Here is an 18,101-nt window from a genome sequence, read left to right as displayed (position 1 = left end):
AGTCGCTAATTATTTTTATAGGATTTCTGATGCATAAACACGAAAGTAGTTCCGGCTGGGTGAGGTTTTCACGGGATAACATCTTAACCTCACCCCCATGATAAATATTAATATACATTTGAAGAGCTCTGACATGTAGCACTTTTTGCAATAAGAAGAAATATTTTGCCATTAGCCGTTATTTTTTTTTATTAATTTCTTCATTAAGCCTTAAAGTCATTATTTATTTTTATAGGATTTCTGATGCATAAACACGTAAGTAGTTTCAGCTGGGTGAGGTTTTCACGGGATAACTTCTTAACCTCACCCCCATGATAAATATTAATACAGATTTGAAGAGCTCTGACATGTAGCACTTTTTGCCATTAGAAGAAATATTTTTGCCATTAGCCGTTATCTTTTTTATTAAGCCTTAAAGTCGTTATTATTTGATAGGATTTCTGAATTTTGACATTTCCGTTAATTTTTTATTAAGCCTTAAAGTCGTTAATTATTTTTATAGGATTTCTGATGCATAAACACGAAAGTAGTTCCGGGTGGGTGAGGTTTTCACAGGATAATTTCCTAACCTCACCCCCCCCCATGATAAATATTAATACAGATTTGAAGAGCTCTGACATGTAGCACTTATTGCCATTAGAAGAAATAATTTTGCCATTAGCCGTTATTTTTTTATTAAGCCTTAAAATCGTTAATTATTTTTATAGGATTTCTGATTTTTGCCAATAGCCGTTTATTTCGTTATTAAGCCTTAAATTCGTTAATTATTTTTATAGGATTTCTGATGCATAAACACAAAAGTAGTTTCGGCTGGGTGAGATTTTCACGGGATAACTTCTTAACCTCACCCCCCCCTCCATGATAAATATTAATACAGATTTGAAGAGCTCTGACATGTAGGACTTTTTGCCATTAGGAGAAATATTTTTGCCATTAGCCGTTAATTTTTAATTAAGCCTTAAAGTCGTTAATTATTTTTATAGGATTTCTGATGCATAAACAAAAAGTAGTTCCGGCTGGGTGAGGTTTTCACGGGATATCTTCTTAACCTCACCCCCCCCCCCCCATGATAAATATTAATACAGATTTGAAGAGCTCTGACATGTAGCACTTTTTGCCATTAGAAGAAATATTTTTGCCATTAGCCGTTAATTTTTTATTAAGCCTTAAAGTCGTTAATTATTTTTATAGGATTTCTGATGCATAAACACGAAAGTAGTTCCGGCTGGGTGAGGTTTTCACGGGATAACTTCTTAACCTCACCCCCCATGATAAATAGTAATACAGATTTGAAGATCTCTGACATGTAGCACTTTTTGCCATTAGAAGAAGTATTTTTGCCATTAGCCGTTAATTGTTTATTAAGCCTTAAAGTCGTTAATTATTTTTATAGGATTTCTGATTTTTGCCAATAGCCATTAATTTCGTTATTAAGCCTTAAAGTCGTTAATTATTTTTATAGGATTTCTGATTTTTGCTATTAGCCGTTAATTTCTTCATTAAGCCTTAAAGTCGTTAATTATTTTTATAGGATTTCTGATGCATAAACACAAAAGTAGTTTCGGCTGGGTGAGATTTTCACGGGATAACTTCTTAACCTCACCTCCCCCACCCCATGATAAATATTAATACAGATTTGAAGAGCTCTGACATGTAGCACTTTTTGCCATTAGAAGAAATATTTTTGCCATTAGCCGTTATTTTTTTATTAAGCCTTAAAGTCGTTAATTATTATTATAGGATTTCTGATGCATAAACACGAAAGTAGTTCCGGCTGGGTGAGGTTTTCACGGAATAACTTCTTAACCTCACCCCCCCCCCCCATGATAAATATTAATACAGATTTGAAGAGCTCTGACATGTAGCACTTTTTGCCATTAGCAGAAATATTTTTGTCATTAGCCGTTAATTTTTTATTAAGCCTTAAAGTCGTTAATTATTTTTATAGGATTTCTGATGCATAAACACCAAAGTAGTTCCGGCTGGGTGAGGTTTTCACGGGATAACTTCTTAACCTCACTCCCAATGATAAATATTAATACAGATTTGAAGAGCTCTGCCATATAGCACTTTTTGTTATTAGCAGAAATATTTTTGCCATTCGCCGTTAATTTTTTATTAAGCCTTAAAGTCGTTAATTATTTTGATAGGATTTCTGATTTTAGCCATTTCCGTTAATTTTTTATTAAGCCTTAAAGTCGTTAATTATTTTTATAGGATTTCTGATGCATAAACACGAAAGTAGTTCCGGCTGGGTGAGGTTTTCACGGGATAACTTTTTAACCTTACCCCCAATGATAAATATTAATACAGATTTGAAGAGCTCTGACATGTAGCACTTTTTGCAATTAGAAGAAATATTTTTGCCATTAGCCGTTATTTTTTTTTATTTAGCCTTAAAGTCGTTAATTATTTTTATAGGATTACTGATGCATAAACACGAAAGTAGTTCCGGCTGGGTGAGGTTTTCACGGAATAACTTCTTAACCTCACCCCCCATGGTAAATATTAATAAAGATTTGAAGAGCTCTGACATGTAGCACTTTTTGCCATTAGAAGAAATATTTTTGCCATTAGCCGTTAATTTTTTTATCACGCCTTAAAGTCGTTAATTATTTTTATAGGATTTTTGATGCATAAACACGAAAGTAGTTCGAGCTGGGTGAGGTTTTCACGGGATAACTTCTTAACCTCACCAACCATGATAAATATTAATAGAGATTTGAAGAGCTCTGACATGTAGCACTTTTTGCCATTAGAAGAAATATTTTTGCCATTAGCCGTTAATTTTTTATTAAGTCTTAAAGTCGTTAATTATTTTGATAGGATTTCTGATGCATAAACACGAAAGTAGTTCCGGCTGGGTGAGGTTTTCACGGGATAACTTCTGAACCTCACCCCCTATGATAAATATTAATAAAGAGTTGAGGAGCTCTGAAATGTAGCAGTTTTTGTCATTAGAAGAATTATTTTTGCCATTAGCCGTTAATTTTTTATTACGTCTAAAATCGTTAATTATTTTTATAGGATTTCTGAATTTTGCCAGTAGCCGTTAATTTTTTATTAAGCCTTAAAGTCGTTAAATATTTTTATAGGATTTCTGATTTTTGCCATTAGCCGTTAATTTCTTCATTAAGCCTTAAAGTCATTATTTATTTTTATAGGATTTCTGATGCATAAACACGAAAGTGGTTTCGGCTGGGTGAGGTTTCCAAGGGATATCTTCTTAACCTCACCCCCATGATAAATATTAATATACATTTGAAGAGCTCTGACATGTAGCACTTTTTGCAATTAAAAGAAATATTTTTGCCATTAGCCGTTAATTTTTTATTAAGCCTTAAAGTCGCTAATTATTTTTATAGGATTTCTGATGCATAAACACGAAAGTAGTTCCGGCTGGGTGAGGTTTTCACGGGATAACATCTTAACCTCACCACCATGATAAATATTAATATACATTTGAAGAGCTCTGACATGTAGCACTTTTTGCAATAAGAAGAAATATTTTGCCATTAGCCGTTAGTTTTTTATTAAGCTTAAAGTCGATGATTATTTTGATAGGATTTATGATGCATAAACACGAAAGTAGTTTCAGCTGGGTGAGGTTTTCACGGGATAACTTCTTAACCTCACCCCCATGATAAATATTAATACAGATTTGAAGAGCTCTGACATGTAGCACTTTTTGCCATTAGAAGAAATATTTTTGCCATTAGCCGTTATTTTTTTATTAAGCCTTAAAGTCGTTAATTATTTTTATAGGATTTCTGATGCATAAACACGAAAGTAGTTCCGGCTGGGTGAGGTTTTCACGGGATAACTTCTTTACCTCACCCCCATGATAAATATTAATATACATTTGAAGAGCTCTGACATGTAGCACTTTTTGCCATTAGAAGAAATATTTTTGCCATTAGCCGTTAATTTTTTATTAAGCCTTAAAAACGTTAATTATTTTATAGGATTTCTGATTTTTGACATTTCCGTTAATTTTTTATTAAGCCTTAAAGTCGTTAATTATTTTTATAGGATTTCTGATGCATAAACACGAAAGTAATTCCGGTTGGGTGAACTTTTCACGGGATAACTTCTGAACCTCACCCCATGATAAATATTAATACAGATTTGAAGAGCTCTGACATGTAGCACTTTTTGCCATTAGAAGAAATATTTTTGCCATTAGCCGTTAATTTTTTATTAAGCCTTAAAGTCGTTAATTATTTTTATAGGATTTCTGATGCATAAAACGAAAGTAGTTCCCGCTGGGTGAGGTTTTCACGGGATAACTTCTTAACCTCACCGCCCATGATAAATATTAATAGAGATTTGATGAGCTCTGACATGTAGCACTTTTTGTCATTAGAAGAAATATTTTTGCCATTAGCCGTTAATTTTTTATTAAGCCTTAAAGTCGTTAATTATTTTTATAGGATTTCTGATTTTAGCCATTTCCGTTAATTTTTTATTAAGCCTTAAAGTCGTTAATTATTTTTATAGGATTTCTGATGCATAAACACGAAAGTAGTTCCGGCTGGGTGAGGTTTTCACGGGATAACTTTTTAACCTCACCCCAATGATAAATATTAATACAGATTTGAAGAGCTCTGACATGTAGCACTTTTTGCAATTAGAAGAAATATTTTTGCCATTAGCCGTTAATTTTTTTTTATTAAGCCTTAAAGTCGATAATTATTTTTATAGGATTACTGATGCATAAACACGAAAGTAGTTCCGGCTGGGTGAGGTTTTCACGGGATAACTTCTTAACCTCACCCCCCATGGTAAATATTAATAAAGATTTGAAGAGCTCTGACATGTAGCACTTTTTGCCATTAGAAGAAATATTTTTGCCATTAGCCGTTAATTTTTTTATCACGCCTTAAAGTCGTTAATTATTTTTATAGGATTTTTGATGCATAAACACGAAAGTAGTTCGAGCTGGGTGAGGTTTTCACGGGATAACTTCTTAACCTCACCAACCATGATAAATATTAATAGAGATTTGAAGAGCTCTGACATGTAGCACTTTTTGCCATTAGAAGAAATATTTTTGCCATTAGCCGTTAATTTTTTATTAAGTCTTAAAGTCGTTAATTATTTTGATAGGATTTCTGATGCATAAACACGAAAGTAGTTCCGGCTGGGTGAGGTTTTCACGGGATAACTTCTGAACCTCACCCCCTATGATAAATATTAATAAAGAGTTGAGGAGCTCTGAAATGTAGCAGTTTTTGTCATTAGAAGAATTATTTTTGCCATTAGCCGTTAATTTTTTATTACGTCTAAAATCGTTAATTATTTTTATAGGATTTCTGAATTTTGCCATTAGCCGTTAATTTTTTATTAAGCCTTAAAGTCGTTAATTATTTTTATAGGATTTCTGATTTTTGCCATTAGCCGTTAATTTCTTCATTAAGCCTTAAAGTCATTATTTATTTTTATAGGATTTCTGATGCATAAACACGAAAGTAGTTTCGGCTGGGTGAGGTTTCCAAGGGATATCTTCTTAACCTCACCCCCATGATAAATATTAATATACATTTGAAGAGCTCTGACATGTAGCACTTTTTGCAATTAAAAGAAATATTTTTGCCATTAGCCGTTATTTTTTTATTAAGCCTTAAAGTCGCTAATTATTTTTATAGGATTTCTGATGCATAAACACGAAAGTAGTTCCGGCTGGGTGAGGTTTTCACGGGATAACATCTTAACCTCACCCCCATGATAAATATTAATATACATTTGAAGAGCTCTGACATGTAGCACTTTTTGCAATAAGAAGAAATATTTTGCCATTAGCCGTTAGTTTTTTATTAAGCTTAAAGTCGATGATTATTTTGATAGGATTTCTGATGCATAAACACGAAAGTTGTTTCAGCTGGGTGAGGTTTTCACGGGATAACTTCTTAACCTCACCCCCATGATAAATATTAATACAGATTTGAAGAGCTCTGACATGTAGCACTTTTTGCCATTAGAAGAAATATTTTTGCCATTAGCCGTTATTTTTTTTATTAAGCCTTAAAGTCGTTAATTATTTTATAGGATTTCTGAATTTTGACATTTCCGTTAATTTTTTATTAAGCCTTAAAGTCGTTAATTATTTTTATAGGATTTCTGATGCATAAACACGAAAGTAGTTCCGGCTGGGTGAGGTTTTCACAGGATAATTTCCTAACCTCACCCCCCCATGATAAATATTAATACAGATTTGAAGAGCTCTGACATGTAGCACTTATTGTCATTAGAAGAAATAATTTTGCCATTAGCCGTTATTTTTTTAATAAGCCTTAAAATCGTTAATTATTTTTATAGGATTTCTGATTTTTGCCAATAGCCGTTAATTTCGTTATTAAGCCTTAAATTCGTTAATTATTTTTATAGGATTTCTGATGCATAAACACAAAAGTAGTTTCGGCTGGGTGAGATTTTCACGGGATAACTTCTTAACCTCACCCCCCCCCCTCCATGATAAATATTAATACAGATTTGAAGAGCTCTGACATGTAGGACTTTTTGCCATTAGGAGAAATATTTTTGCCATTAGCCGTTAATTTTTAATTAAGCCTTAAAGTCGTTAATTATTTTTATAGGATTTCTGATGCATAAACAAAAAGTAGTTCCGGCTGGGTGAGGTTTTCACGGGATATCTTCTTAACCTCACCCCCCCATGATAAATATTAATACAGATTTGAAGAGCTCTGACATGTAGCACTTTTTGCCATTAGAAGAAATATTTTTGCCATTAGCCGTTAATTTTTTATTAAGCCTTAAAGTCGTTAATTATTTTTATAGGATTTCTGATGCATAAACACGAAAGTAGTTCCGGCTGGGTGAGGTTTTCACGGGATAACTTCTTAACCTCACCCCCCATGATAAATACTAATACAGATTTGAAGATCTCTGACATGTAGCACTTTTTGCCATTAGAAGAAGTATTTTTGCCATTAGCTGTTAATTGTTTATTAAGCCTTAAAGTCGTTAATTATTTTTATAGGATTTCTGATTTTTGCCAATAGCCATTAATTTCGTTATTAAGCCTTAAAGTCGTTAATTATTTTCATAGGATTTCTGATGCATAAACACGAAAGTAGTTCCGGCTGGGTGAGGTTTTCACAGGATAATTTCCTAACCTCACCCCCCATGATAAATATTAATACAGATTTGAAGAGCTCTGACATGTAGCACTTATTGCCATTAGAAGAAATAATTTTGCCATTAGCCGTTATTTTTTTATTAAGCCTTAAAATCGTTAATTATTTTTATAGGATTTCTGTTTTTTGCCAATAGCCGTTAATTTCGTTATTAAGCCTTAAATTCCTTAATTATTTTTATAGGATTTCTGATGCATAAACACAAAAGTAGTTTCGGCTGGGTGAGATTTTCACGGGATAACTTCTTAACCTCACCCATCCCCCTCCATGATAAATATTAATACAGATTTGAAGAGCTCTGACATGTAGGACGTTTTGCCATTAGGAGAAATATTTTTGCCATTAGCCGTTAATTTTTAATTAAGCCTTAAAGTCGTTAATTATTTTTATAGGATTTCTGATGCATAAACAAAAAGTAGTTCCGGCTGGGTGAGGTTTTCACGGGATATCTTCTTAACCTCAATCCCCATGATAAATATTAATACAGATTTGAAGAGCTCTGACATGTAGCACTTTTTGCCATTAGAAGAAATATTTTTGCCATTAGCCGTTAATTTTTTATTAAGCCTTAAAGTCGTTAATTATTTTTATAGGATTTCTGATTTTTGCCATTAGCCGTTTTTTTCTTCATTAAGCCTTAAAGTCGTTAATTATTTTTATAGGATTTCTGATGCATCAACACAAAAGTAGTTTCGGCTGGGTGAGATTTTCACGGGATAACTTCTTAACCTCACCTCCCCCCCCCCCATGATAAATATAAATACAGATTTGAAGAGCTCTGACATGTAGCACTTTTTGCCATTAGAAGAAATATTTTTGCCATTAGCCGTTAATTTTTTATTAAGCCTTAAAGTCGTTAATTATTATTATAGGATTTCTGATGCATAAACACGAAAGTAGTTCCGGCTGGGTGAGGTTTTCACGGGATAACTTCTTAACCTCACCCCCATGATAAATATTAATATACATTTGAAGAGCTCTCACATGTAGCACTTTTTGCAATCAAAAGAAATATTTTTGCCATTAGCCGTTAGTTTTTTATTAAGCTTAAAGTCGTTAATTATTTTTATAGGATTTCTGATGCATAAACACGAAAGTAGTTTCAGCTGGGTGAGGTTTTCACGGGATAACTTCTTTACCTCACCCCCATGATAAATATTAATATACATTTGAAGAGCTCTGACATGTAGCACTTTTTGCCATTAGAAGAAATATTTTTGCCATTAGCCGTTAATTTTTTATTAAGCCTTAAAAACGTTAATTATTTTATAGGATTTCTGATTTTTGACATTTCCGTTAATTTTTTATTAAGCCTTAAAGTCGTTAATTATTTTTATAGGATTTCTGATGCATAAACACGAAAGTAATTCCGGTTGGGTGAACTTTTCACGGGATAACTTCTGAACCTCACCCCATGATAAATATTAATATACATTTGAAGAGCTCTGACATGTAGCACTTTTTGCCATTAGAAGAAATATTTTTGCCATTAGCCGTTAATTTTTTATTAAGCCTTAAAGTCGTTAATTATTTTTATAGGATTTCTGATGCATAAACACGAAAGTAGTTTCCGCTGGGTGAGGTTTTCACGGGATAACTTCTTAACCTCACCGCCCATGATAAATATTAATAGAGATTTGATGAGCTCTGACATGTAGCACTTTTTGTCATTAGAAGAAATATTTTTGCCATTAGCCGTTAATTTTTTATTAAGCCTTAAAGTCGTTAATTATTTTTATAGGATTTCTGATGCATAAACACGAAAGTAGTTCCGGCTGGGTGAGGTTTTCACGGGATAACTTCTTAACCTCACCCCCAATGATAAATATCAATACAGATTTGAAGAGCTCTGACATGTAGCACTTTTTGTCATTAGCAGAAATATTTCTGCCATTAGCCGTTAATTTTTTATTAAGCCTTAAAATCGTTAATTATTTTTATAGGATTTCTGATTTTTGCCAATAGCCGTTAATTTCGTTATTTAGCCTTAAAGTCGTTAATTATTTTTATAGGATATCTGATGCATAAACACGAAAGTAGTTCCGGCTGGGTGAGGTTTTCACGGGATAACTTCTTAACCTCACCCCAATGATAAATATTAATACAGATTTAAAGAGCTCTGAAATGTAGCACTTTTTCTCATTAGCAGAAATAGTTTTGCCATTAGCCGTTAATGTTTTATTAAGCCTTAAAGTCGTTAATTATTTTGATAGGATTACTGATTTTTGCCAATAGCCGTTAATTTCGTTATTAAGCCTTAAAGTTGTTAATTATTTTTATAGAATTTCTGATGAGAAACACGAAAGTAGTTCCGGCTGGGTGAGGTTTTCACGGGACAACTTCTTAACCTCACCCCCAATGATAAATATTAATACAGATTTGAAGAGCTCTGACATGTAGAAGTTTTTGTCATTAGAAGAACTATTTTTGCCATTAGCCTTTAATTTTTTATTAAGCCTTAAAGTCGTTAATTATTTTTATAGGATTTCTGATGATAAACACGAAAGTAGTTCCGGCTGGGTGAGGTTTTCACGGGACAACTTCTTAACCTCACCCCCAATGATAAATATTAATAAAGATTTGAAGAGCTCTGACATGTAGCACTTTTTGCCATTAGAAGAAATATTTTTGCCATTAGCCGTTAATTTTTTTATCACGCCTTAAAGTCGTTAATTATTTTTATAGGATTTTTGATGCATAAACACGAAAGTAGTTCGAGCTGGGTGAGGTTTTCACGGGATAACTTCTTAACCTCACCAACCATGATAAATATTAATAGAGATTTGAAGAGCTCTGACATGTAGCACTTTTTGCCATTAGAAGAAATATTTTTGCCATTAGCCGTTAATTTTTTATTAAGTCTTAAAGTCGTTAATTATTTTGATAGGATTTCTGATGCATAAACACGAAAGTAGTTCCGGCTGGGTGAGGTTTTCACGGGATAACTTCTGAACCTCACCCCCTATGATAAATATTAATAAAGAGTTGAGGAGCTCTGAAATGTAGCAGTTTTTGTCATTAGAAGAATTATTTTTGCCATTAGCCGTTAATTTTTTATTACGTCTAAAATCGTTAATTATTTTTATAGGATTTCTGAATTTTGCCATTAGCCGTTAATTTTTTATTAAGCCTTAAAGTCGTTAATTATTTTTATAGGATTTCTGATTTTTGCCATTAGCCGTTAATTTCTTCATTAAGCCTTAAAGTCATTATTTATTTTTATAGGATTTCTGATGCATAAACACGAAAGTAGTTTCGGCTGGGTGAGGTTTCCAAGGGATATCTTCTTAACCTCACCCCCATGATAAATATTAATATACATTTGAAGAGCTCTGACATGTAGCACTTTTTGCAATTAAAAGAAATATTTTTGCCATTAGCCGTTATTTTTTTATTAAGCCTTAAAGTCGCTAATTATTTTTATAGGATTTCTGATGCATAAACACGAAAGTAGTTCCGGCTGGGTGAGGTTTTCACGGGATAACATCTTAACCTCACCCCCATGATAAATATTAATATACATTTGAAGAGCTCTGACATGTAGCACTTTTTGCAATAAGAAGAAATATTTTGCCATTAGCCGTTAGTTTTTTATTAAGCTTAAAGTCGATGATTATTTTGATAGGATTTCTGATGCATAAACACGAAAGTTGTTTCAGCTGGGTGAGGTTTTCACGGGATAACTTCTTAACCTCACCCCCATGATAAATATTAATACAGATTTGAAGAGCTCTGACATGTAGCACTTTTTGCCATTAGAAGAAATATTTTTGCCATTAGCCGTTATTTTTTTTATTAAGCCTTAAAGTCGTTAATTATTTTATAGGATTTCTGAATTTTGACATTTCCGTTAATTTTTTATTAAGCCTTAAAGTCGTTAATTATTTTTATAGGATTTCTGATGCATAAACACGAAAGTAGTTCCGGCTGGGTGAGGTTTTCACAGGATAATTTCCTAACCTCACCCCCCCATGATAAATATTAATACAGATTTGAAGAGCTCTGACATGTAGCACTTATTGTCATTAGAAGAAATAATTTTGCCATTAGCCGTTATTTTTTTAATAAGCCTTAAAATCGTTAATTATTTTTATAGGATTTCTGATTTTTGCCAATAGCCGTTAATTTCGTTATTAAGCCTTAAATTCGTTAATTATTTTTATAGGATTTCTGATGCATAAACACAAAAGTAGTTTCGGCTGGGTGAGATTTTCACGGGATAACTTCTTAACCTCACCCCCCCCCTCCATGATAAATATTAATACAGATTTGAAGAGCTCTGACATGTAGGACTTTTTGCCATTAGGAGAAATATTTTTGCCATTAGCCGTTAATTTTTAATTAAGCCTTAAAGTCGTTAATTATTTTTATAGGATTTCTGATGCATAAACAAAAAGTAGTTCCGGCTGGGTGAGGTTTTCACGGGATATCTTCTTAACCTCACCCCCCCATGATAAATATTAATACAGATTTGAAGAGCTCTGACATGTAGCACTTTTTGCCATTAGAAGAAATATTTTTGCCATTAACCGTTAATTTTTTATTAAGCCTTAAAGTCGTTAATTATTTTTATAGGATTTCTGATGCATAAACACGAAAGTAGTTCCGGCTGGGTGAGGTTTTCACGGGATAACTTCTTAACCTCACCCCCCATGATAAATACTAATACAGATTTGAAGATCTCTGACATGTAGCACTTTTTGCCATTAGAAGAAGTATTTTTGCCATTAGCTGTTAATTGTTTATTAAGCCTTAAAGTCGTTAATTATTTTTATAGGATTTCTGATTTTTGCCAATAGCCATTAATTTCGTTATTAAGCCTTAAAGTCGTTAATTATTTTCATAGGATTTCTGATGCATAAACACGAAAGTAGTTCCGGCTGGGTGAGGTTTTCACAGGATAATTTCCTAACCTCACCCCCCCATGATAAATATTAATACAGATTTGAAGAGCTCTGACATGTAGCACTTATTGCCATTAGAAGAAATAATTTTGCCATTAGCCGTTATTTTTTTATTAAGCCTTAAAATCGTTAATTATTTTTATAGGATTTCTGTTTTTTGCCAATAGCCGTTAATTTCGTTATTAAGCCTTAAATTCCTTAATTATTTTTATAGGATTTCTGATGCATAAACACAAAAGTAGTTTCGGCTGGGTGAGATTTTCACGGGATAACTTCTTAACCTCACCCATCCCCCTCCATGATAAATATTAATACAGATTTGAAGAGCTCTGACATGTAGGACGTTTTGCCATTAGGAGAAATATTTTTGCCATTAGCCGTTAATTTTTAATTAAGCCTTAAAGTCGTTAATTATTTTTATAGGATTTCTGATGCATAAACAAAAAGTAGTTCCGGCTGGGTGAGGTTTTCACGGGATATCTTCTTAACCTCAATCCCCATGATAAATATTAATACAGATTTGAAGAGCTCTGACATGTAGCACTTTTTGCCATTAGAAGAAATATTTTTGCCATTAGCCGTTAATTTTTTATTAAGCCTTAAAGTCGTTAATTATTTTTATAGGATTTCTGATTTTTGCCATTAGCCGTTTTTTTCTTCATTAAGCCTTAAAGTCGTTAATTATTTTTATAGGATTTCTGATGCATCAACACAAAAGTAGTTTCGGCTGGGTGAGATTTTCACGGGATAACTTCTTAACCTCACCTCCCCCCCCCCCCCCATGATAAATATAAATACAGATTTGAAGAGCTCTGACATGTAGCACTTTTTGCCATTAGAAGAAATATTTTTGCCATTAGCCGTTAATTTTTTATTAAGCCTTAAAGTCGTTAATTATTATTATAGGATTTCTGATGCATAAACACGAAAGTAGTTCCGGCTGGGTGAGGTTTTCACGGGATAACTTCTTAACCTCACCCCCATGATAAATATTAATATACATTTGAAGAGCTCTCACATGTAGCACTTTTTGCAATCAAAAGAAATATTTTTGCCATTAGCCGTTAGTTTTTTATTAAGCTTAAAGTCGTTAATTATTTTTATAGGATTTCTGATGCATAAACACGAAAGTAGTTTCAGCTGGGTGAGGTTTTCACGGGATAACTTCTTTACCTCACCCCCATGATAAATATTAATATACATTTGAAGAGCTCTGACATGTAGCACTTTTTGCCATTAGAAGAAATATTTTTGCCATTAGCCGTTAATTTTTTATTAAGCCTTAAAAACGTTAATTATTTTATAGGATTTCTGATTTTTGACATTTCCGTTAATTTTTTATTAAGCCTTAAAGTCGTTAATTATTTTTATAGGATTTCTGATGCATAAACACGAAAGTAATTCCGGTTGGGTGAACTTTTCACGGGATAACTTCTGAACCTCACCCCATGATAAATATTAATACAGATTTGAAGAGCTCTGACATGTAGCACTTTTTGCCATTAGAAGAAATATTTTTGCCATTAGCCGTTAATTTTTTATTAAGCCTTAAAGTCGTTAATTATTTTTATAGGATTTCTGATGCATAAACACGAAAGTAGTTTCCGCTGGGTGAGGTTTTCACGGGATAACTTCTTAACCTCACCGCCCATGATAAATATTAATAGAGATTTGATGAGCTCTGACATGTAGCACTTTTTGTCATTAGAAGAAATATTTTTGCCATTAGCCGTTAATTTTTTATTAAGCCTTAAAGTCGTTAATTATTTTTATAGGATTTCTGATGCATAAACACGAAAGTAGTTCCGGCTGGGTGAGGTTTTCACGGGATAACTTCTTAACCTCACCCCCAATGATAAATATCAATACAGATTTGAAGAGCTCTGACATGTAGCACTTTTTGTCATTAGCAGAAATATTTCTGCCATTAGCCGTTAATTTTTTATTAAGCCTTAAAATCGTTAATTATTTTTATAGGATTTCTGATTTTTGCCAATAGCCGTTAATTTCGTTATTTAGCCTTAAAGTCGTTAATTATTTTTATAGGATATCTGATGCATAAACACGAAAGTAGTTCCGGCTGGGTGAGGTTTTCACGGGATAACTTCTTAACCTCACCCCAATGATAAATATTAATACAGATTTAAAGAGCTCTGAAATGTAGCACTTTTTCTCATTAGCAGAAATAGTTTTGCCATTAGCCGTTAATGTTTTATTAAGCCTTAAAGTCGTTAATTATTTTGATAGGATTACTGATTTTTGCCAATAGCCGTTAATTTCGTTATTAAGCCTTAAAGTTGTTAATTATTTTTATAGAATTTCTGATGAGAAACACGAAAGTAGTTCCGGCTGGGTGAGGTTTTCACGGGACAACTTCTTAACCTCACCCCCAATGATAAATATTAATACAGATTTGAAGAGCTCTGACATGTAGAAGTTTTTGTCATTAGAAGAACTATTTTTGCCATTAGCCTTTAATTTTTTATTAAGCCTTAAAGTCGTTAATTATTTTTATAGGATTTCTGATGATAAACACGAAAGTAGTTCCGGCTGGGTGAGGTTTTCACGGGACAACTTCTTAACCTCACCCCCAATGATAAATATTAATACAGATTTGAAGAGCTCTGACATGTAGCACTTTTTGTCATGAGAAGAACTATTTTTGCCATTAGCCGTTAATTTTTTATTAAGCCTTAAAGTCGTTAATTATTTTGATAGGATTTCTGATTTTTGCCATTAGCCGTTATTTTTTTATTAAGCCTTAAAGTCGTTAATTATTTTTATAGGATTTCTGATGCATAAACACGAAAGTAGTTGCGGCTGGGTGAGGTTTTCACGGGATAACTTCTTAACCTCACCTCCCCCCCCCCCATGATAAATATTAATACAGATTTGAAGAGCTCTGACATGTAGCACTTTTTGCCATTAGAAGAAATATTTTTGCCATTAGCCGTTAATTTTTTATTAAGCCTTAAAGTCGTTAATTGTTTTTATAGGATTTCTGATGCATAAACACGAAAGTAATTCCAGCTGGGTGAGGTTTTCACGGGATAACTTCTTAACCTCACCCCCATGATAAATATTAATATACATTTGAAGACCTCTCACATGTAGCACTTTTTGCAATCAGAAGAAATATTTTTGCCATTAACCGTTAGTTTTTTATTAAGCTTAAAGCCGTTAATTATTTGTATAGGATTTCTGATGCATAAACACAAAAGTAGTTCCGGCTGGGTGAGGTTTTCACGGGATAACTTCTTTACCTCACCCCCATGATAAATATTAATATACATTTGAAGAGCTCTGACATGTAGCACTTTTTGCCATTAGAAGAAATATTTTTGCCATTAGCCGTTAATTTTTTATTAAGCCTTAAAGTCGTTAAATATTTTATAGGATTTTTGATTTTTGACAATTCCGTTAATTTTTTATTAAGCTTTAAAGTCGTTAATTATTTTTATAGGATTTCTGATGCATAAACACGAAAGTAATTCCGGTTGGGTGAACTTTTCACGGGATAACTTCTGAACCTCACCCCATGATAAATATTAATACAGATTTGAAGAGCTCTGACATGTAGCACTTTTTGCCATTAGAAGAAATATTTTTGCCATTAGCCGTTACTTTTTTATTAAGCCTTAAAGTCGTTAATTATTTTTATAGGATTTCTGATGCATAAACACGAAAGTAGTTCCCGCTGGGTGAGGTTTTCACGGGATAACTTCTTAACCTCACCGCCCATGATAAATATTAATAGAGATTTGATGAGCTCTGACATGTAGCACTATTTGCCATTAGAAGAAATATTTTTACCATTAGACGTTAATTTTTTATTAAGCCTTAAAGTCGTTAATTATTTTGATAGGATTTCTGATTTTTGCCATTAGCCGTTAATTTTTTATTAAGTCTTAAAGTTATTAATTATTTTTATAGGATTTCTGATGCATAAACACGAAAGTAGTTCCGGCTGAGTGAGATTTTCACGGGAAAACTTCTTAACCTCACCCCCAATAATAAATATTAATACAGATTTGAAGAGCTCTGACATGTAGCACTTTTTGCCATTAGAAGAAATATTTTTGCCATTAGCCGTTGATTTTTTATTAAGCCTTAAGGTCGTTAATTATTTTTATAGGATTTCTGATGCATAAACACGAAAGTAGTTCCGACTGGGTGAGGTTTTCACATGATAACTTCTTAACCTCACCACCCATGATAAATATTAATACAGATTTGAAGAGCTCTGACATGTAGCACTTTTTGTCATTAGCAGAACTATTTTTGCAATTAGCCGTTAATTTTTTATTAAGCCTTAAAGTCGTTAATTATTTTTATAGGATTTCTGATGGATAAACACGAAAGTAGTTCCGGCTAGGTGAGGTTTTCACGGAATAACTTCTTAAATTCACCCCCCATGATATATATTAATACAGATTTGAAGAGCTCTGACATGTAACACTTTTTGCCATTAGAAGAAACATCTTTGCCATTAGCAGTTAATTTTTTATTAAGGCTTAAAGTCATTAATTATTTTGATCGGATTTCTGATGCATAAACACGAAAGTAGTTCCGGCTGGGTGAGGTTTTCACGGGATAACTTCTTAACCTCACCCCCAATGATAAATATTAATACAGATTTGAAGAGCTCTGACATGTAGAAGTTTTTGTCATTAGAAGAACTATTTTTGCCATTAGCCGTTAATTTTTTATTAAGCCTTAAAGTCGTTAATTATTTTTATAGGATTTCTGATTTTTGCCATTAGCCGTTAATTTTTTATTAAGTCTTAAAGTCATTAATTATTTTTATAGGATTTCTGATGCATAAACACGAAAGTAGTTCCGGCTGGGTGAGGTTTTCACGGGACAACTTCTTAACCTCACCCCCAATGATAAGTATTAATACAGATTTGAAGAGCTCTGACATGTAGCAGTTTTTGTCATTAGAAGAACTATTTTTGCCATTAGCCGTTAATTTTTTATTAAGCCTTAAAGTCGTTAATTATTTTTATAGGATTTCTGATTTTTGCCATTAGCCGTTAATTTTTTATTAAGCCTTAAAGTCGTTAATTATTTTTATAGGATTTCTGATGGATAAACACGAAAGTAGTTCCGGCTAGGTGAGGTTTTCACGGAATAACTTCTTAAATTCACCCCCCATGATATATATTAATACAGATTTGAAGAGCTCTGACATGTAGCACTTTTTGCCATTAGAAGAAACATCTTTGCCATTAGCCGTTAATTTTTTATTAAGGCTTAAAGTCGTTAATTATTTTTATCGGATTTCTGATGCATAAACACGAAAGTAGTTCCGGCTGGGTGAGGTTTTCACGGGATAACTTCTTAACCTCACCCCCATGATAAATATTAATACAGATTTGAAGAGCTCTGACATGTAGCACTTTTTGTCATTAGCAGAACTATTTTTGCCATTAGCCGTTAATTTTTTATTAAGCCTTAAAGTCGTTCATTATTTTTATAGGATTTCTGATTTTTGCCATTAGCCGTTAATTTTTTATTAAGCCTTAAAGTCGTTAATTATTTTTATAGGATTTCTGATGCATAAACACGAAAGTAGTTCCGGCTGGGTGAGGTTTTCACGGGATAACTTCTTAACCTCACCCCCCATGATATATATTAATACAGATTTGAAGAGCTCTGACATGTAGCACTATTTCCCATTAGAAGAAATATTTTTGCCATTAGCCGTTAATTTTTTATTAAGCCTTAAAGTCGTTAATTATTTTTATTGGATTTCTGATTTTTGCCATTAGCCGTTAATTTTTTATTAAGTCTTAAAGTCATTAATTATTTTTATTGGATTTCTGATGCATAAACACGAAAGTAGTTCCGGCTGGGTGAGGTTTTCACGGGACAACTTCTTAACCTCACCCCCAATGATAAATATTAATACAGATTTGAAGAGCTCTGACATGTAGACGTTTTTGTCATTAGAAGAACTATTTTTGCCATTAGCCGTTAATTTTTTATTAAGCCTTAAAGTCGTTAATTATTTTTATAGGATTTCTGATGCATAAAC

The sequence above is a fragment of the Ostrea edulis genome, chromosome 8 (genome assembly GCF_947568905.1).
Source record: "Ostrea edulis chromosome 8, xbOstEdul1.1, whole genome shotgun sequence".
Classification (NCBI taxonomy): Eukaryota; Metazoa; Mollusca; class Bivalvia; order Ostreida; family Ostreidae; genus Ostrea; species Ostrea edulis.
This window is presented reverse-complemented; position numbering follows the sequence as displayed.